At 40.2% G+C, this 9,275-nt stretch overlaps 1 long non-coding RNA gene across 1 annotated transcript; it reads left to right on the top strand.

Annotated features, from left to right (window-relative positions):
• Positions 1–1,730: 1,730 nt before the first annotated feature.
• LOC108900117 (uncharacterized) lies at positions 1,731–8,154 on the top strand. The gene is made up of 2 exons (XR_001963667.2): positions 1,731–1,881; positions 4,434–8,154. It is a non-coding gene; the product is annotated as an uncharacterized LOC108900117 (long non-coding RNA).
• Positions 8,155–9,275: the final 1,121 nt, after the last annotated feature.

Genomic DNA, 9,275 nt, shown 5'->3' with positions numbered 1-9,275 from the left:
ACAGATAGCCAGAGCCTTACCACCCACAACTTGCAGAGGCAACCCTCTTGTTCACAGGGGAAAACTCCAACACGTCAGTTTACACCACCAGGTGTTGGCATGTCTGGGTCTCTGCCTTCATCTGCTGCTCGGCTGGCAAAGTACCTGACTCCAGTGTCTATCCCCGCAGGTGGTGGGTCCATGGGCGTATACATTTGGCCTAGAGCAATAAAGAAAAACCTTAGAGTTTACTCTGAGGTTAATAATTCACATATGACTTTGTTGTAAATCCTTCAGTGCTCATGTTTCTCTCCATATACAGATCACCTGTCAGGACACTCAGAGCAACATCAAATGTTCTCAGTGCCTCTGTAGGCAAGCTGATAATGTGTACAAGCTCAAACATAACTATGGATATTTATTATCAAACAATCAGTCAGATGTGAGGATTATACCATGGTGTCTTTGTAGAAAAGGTTGTTGCTGAACAGCTTGTGTCTTTTTTTGGAAAAGCACAACATTTTTGATAAATTTCAGTCAGGTTTTCATAAACTGCATTCAACTGAAACAGCTCTTCTTAGGGTTACAAATGACATTTTGATGGCTTCAGATGCTGGCAACTACACTGTTCCTGTTCTGTTAGATCTGACTTCAGCTTTCAATACTGTGGATCACACAATCTTGTTACACTGGTTACATCAGGTGGTAGGCGTGTCTGGATCTGCATGAGACTGGTTTAAATCTTACCTCACAGATTAAAGTTTCTCTGTTGCCATTAATATTTTTTTTTTTTTTTTTTTTTTTTTTTAAAATCAGAAAAGGCTGCCTTGACCTGTGGTGTTCCGCAGGGATCAGAATCCATCATCAGAATGGAGTCCACCGGAAGCCACTGCTCCCACACACACACACCCAATCGGCATACGGAGGCCCACTGGCCACCACTGGTGCCTTTTCTCTCTCTTTTATTACTTCCACTCCTAATCAGGAGCAGATGTGAACTCAGGGCAGGACGATCACCTAGAAAGAAAGAGAAATAGAGAGAGAGAGAGAGAGAGCACAACACACACACACACACACACACACACACACACAAGCAGACACACGGCCCCTAACACTAGGGCCGTAACAAGTGCAATTCCCTTTTTAACTGTCCTAACAAATGATCTTTAGATCAGTTACAGTCTGTCCAAAATGCAGCTGTATATCTTTTAATTCCAAGAAGAAATCTCATATCTCTCCAAATTTAAAATCTCTTCATTGGCTCCCTGTGAGTTTTAGAGTTCATTTCAAAATTCTTGTTTTAACTTTAAAGCTTTGAATTGTAAGACACCCCAGTACATCTCAGAGCTTTAAACGACCTATTCAACCATCTGGTCCCTCAGGTCTTCAGAACAGAGATTGCTGGTGGTGCCTTGAACCTACTTTAAAACACGTGGAGATTGGGCCTCCAAGGTGATGGCTCCAAAACTCTGGAGTGATTTGCCATTATCTTTTTGTTTTATTAATTCTGAGGAGGCTTTTAAAAAACAGCTAAAGACAGTCCTTTTTAGACAGGCATGTGTCTGTTTTATTGTTTTTGCTCTTTTTTTTTTTCCTTAATAGTAGGCACTTTTTGACTTGTGTCTGTGAAATGTGCTTTATAAATAAACTTTACTTACTTACTTTACTGGATAAGTGCACATTCCATTGACATGCAGTAAAATATCCATGATTCTCCTCATCTGTTTCCCTCTTTCTTTCTCTGTAGGTGATACTGAACAGCCCCAAACTGATTGAGGAGGAGAAAACTAAGATGGCCACTAAGGAGAAAGCTTTGAAAGAAAAAGAAGGAAAGAAGCCTTCAATAAAACTAACACAGTGAATGGGACTGGTGGAACACCCATACATGTCAACACTCTGCAGGTAAACACAACTTGGCCAAAAGATCCAACAGCATGCATGGACAAATTTCTGTAACTTACATTATTTGTCATAAGCACACAAGTAAGGCCAATGGAAAAACTGAATTTTAGAATTTACGCAAATTTATTAAAAAGGAAAAACTGAAATATCACGCTGACAAAAATATTCAGACCCTACAGTTGAAATTTTAGCTCAGGTGCCTCCCATTTCTCCTGATTATCTTTGAGATGTTTCCCACCTTAACTGGCGTCCAATGGTAAATTGATTTATTCATTTATTGGACATAATTTGGAAAGGCACACACCCATCTATAGTCCCTTTCAACACTGCCTTCTCAGGGCGAGAATATTGTGCCATTATTGTGATTCAGCATTCTGTATAAACAGTACAGAGGCTGAATGGGGGTCCATATCATCCCATCTTTAAGCAGACGTCAGGGGTAGTCACAGAGGCAAATCAATGTTTGTATAAAAGGGCAAGCCAGAAAAGCAGAGAAGACAGTGACTGACAACAAGGCTGTTGTGTTTCATGTTACGGATTCCATGATTCTGGCATGCTGTATAAAATCACACACTACTGTGGATGGCTTACACTAAATATCTTTTTATGTTTAATAAAAATGTATTTAAAATGAATGTGGTTTAAAAATCAGGAGGGAGAGCAGTTGCTAAAACCAAGAGAACCACAGATTCATGACAGGAACACGGGTATTTATTCATAAAACAAGATAAAATATAAGAACACAGGTAAAAACTAAAAAGACTATAAGACCGGGGCTGGTAAAAGGGTATTAAAAAGGAGGGAGGCTAAAACTGCTGATGGGAGAGTCCAATTGAGCAATCCAGAGTCTTATCTGTGGAGGCCGGGGCTGTCGCACACACTCGGGCGCTGGCGGAAGAGGCTCCGTCGCCGAATGCCGACCTCGAATTAACTGGGAAGCGGGACAGCAGTCACTGCACTTTTAAACACACACAGGTATAGGTTACGCTTCGCCGCAGATCGCTACTCACACCGCACTACTCCGCTTCTGCATAGAGCCTGCGAACAATCCGTCCCTGGGTTCTCCGTTAACGGCAGCTCCGGCGTGGTCCTGCAGCCTGTCCCCCTGTGTCTCCTCCGCCTCGTCTGTGCTCTATGCGTCCTGCTTCCTGTTTTCTCTGCAAACTTATATGTCCCTGCCAATCTTAAGCTCCACAGGTGCAGGTGATTACACTGTGGGGAGTGACATCCGCATGGGCTTTTCAGAATAAAAGCACAATATACTCCCAGTGTGCAATACATGCAATAAAACACAACCACACACTAAAATCAGAAATGTAAATTAAAAACACAATGGGAGTTAAAAAGACACACAATAAAATCTTACTTTACCCATGCAACACTAGGGCAGTATTAAGTTCCTTTCATGTGGTTCTGTGTAAGCAAGCAAAGGCAGCTTATTCCAGGGAACTCTTAACACCACGACTGATCAATTTCTATGTAAAAGGGGCTTGTATAAGGTCTCACAACTGACAATGCATATCAGGGCAAAAACCAAGCCATGAGATTGAAGGAACTGCCTGTAGAGTACAGAGACAGGATTGTGTCAAGGCACAGATCTGATGAAGACTGCAAAAAAGTACTGAACGGTGGCTTTACTGAGCAAAGTACAGAGATATCATAGGCCCGACTTGAACCCCAGCAAACATCTCTGAAGAGACTAGAAAATTGCTGTCCACTGATGGTCCCCATCTAACCTGATGGAGTTCAAAAGGATCTGTAGAGAAGAATGGCAGAAAATCCCCAAATCCAGGTCTGCAAACTTGTATTACCCAAGAAGACTTTAGGCTGCAATTGCTGCTTGAGGTCCATCAAAAAAGAAGTCTGAAAAGGGTCTGAATAATTATGTCAATGGGATATTTCAATGTGTCCTTTTTAATACGTTTACAAAAAAAAAAAGAAAATTCTGTTTTTGCTTTGTCATTATGGGGTATTGAGTGGAGATTAATGAGGGAAAAATGTATTTAATCAATCTTAGCATAATGCTGTAACATAACAAAAAAAAGTGAAAGGGTCTTAAAGCACTGTAATAGAAAAATATGCCAATAAGCTTATTTTGATATGATTATTTTGAGATGCTTTTAAGGTGAGATTTTAAGTTATGAGAAAGAAGAGTACACGATTAGAAATTACATTGTATACTGCCCAAGCAAGATCTATCTAGCAGGACCTGTTTTATTCTTTTCAGAGATCAGATCAGAATGCAGTGAGTTTTCCCTTAATGAGGGGAATTTTTATGGAATTTACTATTAGAGTGCAAAATCCCAAAATGCAATAGTTTGCTGCTCAGTACTCAACAAATTGCCTACTGAAGCTTTACCCTCTGTCTATGTATTGTTAGGAATGCAGTACTATCCTCATAAAAAACACAACATAAACCATTAAATTGATGCTTCTCTGGGAGACTCCATAAGTTACAGTACAGAACAAATTTTGACAATTCTTATACAACAAAATGCCTTGAATAACAGTATCAACTGCCAAATATCAGTCAGTTCTCTGTCTTTTACCAGGTGGTTGAAACCCGCTGTAAGAAAGTCTGCACCTCCAAGTCGGACCTTCGATCCAATGACTTCAGCATTGTGGGATCTTTACCTCGAGACTTTGAACTTTCGAACTTTGACTGTTATGGTAAACCAGTTGAAGTGACAGGGGCCCTCAAGTCCCAAAACAAAGCTAACAAGAAACCTCCACCACCCAAGCCTGTCATACCTGCTGCTGCCAAACGCATTGACCTCTATGCACGAGCCCTCTTTCCCTTCTCCTTCCTCTTTTTCAATGTTGTCTACTGGTCAGTCTATCTGTGATGGGGAGGAGAGTGAAAATAAAGTGGTTTGTATCCTCATACAAACTGACATTACTGATACTAACAAATAGCATTGCAGTCATATACTGAACTCTATGTTGGTAATATTGATTTCCAACATTTCATGTTTGCAGAGCTGCAGAGGCCACTGTGGTCCCTAAGAGTAACTGTAAATTCACACAACTAAAAGCATAAGGCTGTTGACTTCAGTCCTCTTTAAGCCCATGCATTAAATAGGCACTGCATGTGTGTCTCTGCCTGATACATGACATTATGCTCAATATGAACTAAACCTTGATGTGGTTACATCAATACCTCTATGCTGTACATTAGAAATAAATGCTTTTCACTGAGGGTAAGATTACTGGTAACACTTTATTTTAAAGGTGTAGATCACCAAATAAAGCCAATACCAACTAAATAAGAAATCAGAGAGTTAAAAAAAAAAATTAATAAATAACTCATAAAATTAATAAATAACTCATAAAATAATTACATACTGTATCACTCCATTTCCAAACTTTTGATGACCAGCTTCCTCAAGTGCAATAGGTATATTAACTCAAGTTGCCAAGAGGCTGGACTCCCAGGGTTCCCAGGATGCAACAAACACTCCTCCATAATATAGAAGCAGAGTGTGGCTCAATTTGGGAAATGCTTATAACTCAGTGACACACAAGCTGATCGATTTTGCTCATACCAACCAGTCACCAACATCATAACCAAGTATTTCAGTAGTTACCACAAGTGCTTCTCTTTAGAGGACTTAACAATAGGGTTGTCAACAGCTGGAAGTCAGCATTGCCATGGGATGCACTATCTCTCCCAGACTTTTTTGGCCTTCTTTGAGATAATCCTCATTGGAGCCAAGCAAGTAACCAGACAGCCCCATGCACAGCAAAACTTCTCAAGGGCCTGGATGAACAAACAATAAGGGCAAAATTGAAGATTAAGCCTTCATAATCACAGAGCCTTTTAATTAGGAAAAGAGTGAGAAATGACAGTACAGCATTCATCGCGGGAGAAGAGGTGATTCCACGACTGGCAGAACAACTTATTTGAAGTTCTCTGATGGACCGATGGGGAGGTTGGCATAGAAAGCAGCTGGCAGATGGACTGGCAAAGATTCACAGCAGCCAGCTCCAAGTGAAATACAAAGTGTGAAATTCCATCATCAGTAGCTAGCAGGATTGATGGTAACAGCAATGCTTACTTCAGGAAGTGAGACTCAGAGAGAAGAGACTCAGTACCCTGGCAAGAACATGTTGCAGCTTCCAGTGAAACCCATCTGCCTTGGATGTGGGCAGGAGAAAATCTACCTTGTACTTAAACAAAAAAAAAAAAGAGTGAAAAAATGAAAAGTTTGGTGTTGCAATAACAATAAAATATAACATGAAAAATATCATATGGAAAGGAGTATGCACGAAAGAAAGAAATGTCTTGCTAAGACAAGAAACTTAGCATTTTATTACATTGGTGGCAGCAACACTCTTTTATTTTAGTCCTTTTTTGCTCTTTTAGGGTTTCATAGTGACATTTTTAAAATAACACCTAAATGTCAGAACAACACCACTGTCTTCTGGGTGCTGTTGTCAAAAACCTTACCCTTGCCCTTTAACTAATCAAGTGGCCCCAGCCTCTTAGCAAGTTGAGGAACTGCTATTGAATTTGGCCAGCTAGCTCTTGTCAAAGAAAAACAGTTCTAAAATAACTCTCTTTACAGTAGTTACTAGGATTGAATGCTCTAGTTAGCTATGGAATTAGTTATGGAATTATGGCTTTCATGTTTTCACTTACCTGCCTTAAAGACCGACTCACATAACCTGCACAGAGGGTCGATCACATTTATGGTGGAAGAATTTTGCTCCATTACCTACTGAGACTCCATCTCCACCTGCTGCAGTATTCACATGAGATCTGACATAGATAAGAACATCTGATCACAGATTGCATTTACATGTTCTTAATCTCAAAGTAAATTTGATAAACTGGGCTGATGAATGTGTCAGCAAACATGGTGTGTTACAAGTGAGGGAAGTAATGCTGCTTCATGGTTATGTAGGAAGAGCTATTTGTAGATTTGACTGACCTTTGAACTCATTAGGGTGTTTTTTTTTTCTTACGAATGTGGTGAAACTATTCAAAAGTAATTTACAAGGCAGACCACCTGCAATTTGACAGCATTCTAATTGTAATGGGTTCTCTATGCATTTACACCTGAATTAAATGTGTTTTCTTGATCGAGGTAAGACATCCCGATACTTGTCAAAACCAGTTGAAAATGGGGTCTGAGACTCAATAGAGTATGCTAATTAATCATCCCTAGTAACCCCAAAGGGACTTAATTAAGGCCCAAGCAACAAATTTGCAAGGGCCAAATGAACCCTGTTTTCATTTTCCAATCGCAATTTTGAGGCCTTCAGGATGCGCAAAAACTCACAAAACTTTGCATGCATGTTTAAAGACCTAAGCACTTTGATTTGATATCACATTTGTCCACAGGCATGCAACAGTAGCTCTCTAGCGCCCCCTAATTACTTTTAGCACTTTTCAGGTGGTTGGCATGCTCAGACGCTTATGAAACTTGGCATTCATGTCATAAGACATATAACTTAATTTCTGATGTGGGTCTTCGGTTTGGGTATGGCAAAATGGCTCAAGGGCACCCCCCTAGAAATTTTCAATGAAGCAGCCCCCACATACCTTTTTATGAAACAGGATTGAATCCCGTTTCACCTAAAAATGTGAAAATTTGCACAGATATGTAACATCCCAAGACTTAAAAAAAAGTCTTGGGAAGAACCCCGGAAGTCCAATATTTTGACCAGAAGATGAAAATTTTATGTATTTTTGGCCATTTCCAGGGGTGGCCCTTGATCAAACTCTAGAGGCTTTATCCGATTGACTTTAAAAAGTTAAAAATAAGTTAGACATATACAAAGTTAAATTGCAGAGCTTTTTGAGTTGTCGTTGAAAGGTGTGCTGCCCTGGTCTCTCAAAGTTCGATGATTCACCATGACACAGGAAGTTGCATTAAACTTGCTGTAATTCAACCATACTTTGTCCAAACTGCATCAAACTTTACAGTATTGTTAATGGTCTCTACCTGCACACATCCATATGTCAATATTCATAAAACTGTTGTAGCGCCACCTACTGAGAACAGGAAATGACATATTTTGTATTTTGGCATGCTTTTACTAGCAGGTTGACCCGATCCACTTCAAATGTTGTCAGGAAAGCCTTAAAGCCTTCATGGACTTAATGTGAAAATTGTAGCATTTCATTGCAGGCCATATATTCCTATATATTCCTTATAATAGCTTTATTCCTACTCTCTCTTCACACTATATTGCTTTTCCACCTCTGTATTGCAACTGGTGCACAGCCATTTCCCTCAGGATAAATAAAGTTTCTTGAATCTTGAATCTTGAATCTAAGTGCATCTGAACATGTGAAGTAGTTTCCTGCTTGACCCAGCAGAGGGAACTGTTGCAGCTCCCTCTTGTGATCTGTGTGTGGTGTGAGTGAAGGAAGAGGGTCTTTTTTTGTCTTTACAATATCTTCTTTCTGTTCATCACCTTTCTATTACAGATTTTGATTTTCTTGTTCTTCTTCTTGTCTGTATTAGTGCACTAGGCTATTTCAAGAAGTGTTTTTGTGATTGAACAGAGGGAGCTGTATCAGCTTGACATAGAGGTTGCTCTGATGAGCTAATGCATATAGGGAAAATTCTGAGGATATGTATATATGAGTAGTTATTAACAGGTGTAGGTAGAAATAAGATGTTGAGAATTGAGATGTCTTGTCCTGAACAGAACACAGTGGGCAATAACTGCTCTTCCTCCATTACTCCATCACCCTTTCCATTTCTTTTTCTCTCACTTTCCTCATCTTCTCCCATATGTCTTCCCCTGACAATAGCTGAGTGTGGATTGATGCTGTTTTTACACTTTCGTCTGAGTCAGTTAAGAAATCACACAATCACACAGTGTTAACGCACTGTCCGGTGCTACAGTGCACATCTGCGTAGACTGGCGTCCCACCAGCACCCGCCTGCAGGTCCCCCGATGTGCCCTTGCTGTGTCACCACTGCGAATTTTGATCCTTCACCACTAAACAGGAAGTTGTTGTAACTCCCACATGCACAGTCCAATCTGCCCCAAACTTCATATGTTCATGGCCTGAACACATCTACATGCCAATATTCAGCCAGTGTCACAATGCCTCCTACTGGAAACTGGAAATGACGTGTTATTCATAAATGTACTCTTCCCGGTAGCTTGACACAGATCCATTTCACATTTGGTCAGAAAGTAAAGTAGGTAATTGTTCAGTCTGAGGACAAAGGACAGAGGCGTAAGTCCCTCTTAGGGTCTATCTGTGCAGGTAGCTGCCTTTGAGGTGAGCGAAATCCGGAGGCATTATGTAATATGCCAAGATGCACAAAAAAGTCTCCTGACATCATGTCTCAAACCACAAGAAGTCTGCCATTTTTATTCTATTTCACAAATTTTGATTATTTTTTGCCATTTGGGGACGTTGTATT

Source organism: Lates calcarifer, linkage group LG5, assembly GCF_001640805.2.
Source record: "Lates calcarifer isolate ASB-BC8 linkage group LG5, TLL_Latcal_v3, whole genome shotgun sequence".
Taxonomy (NCBI): domain Eukaryota; kingdom Metazoa; phylum Chordata; class Actinopteri; family Centropomidae; genus Lates; species Lates calcarifer.
The sequence above is the reverse complement of the archived record's forward strand: the minus strand, read 5'-3'. Positions and strand labels throughout refer to the sequence as shown.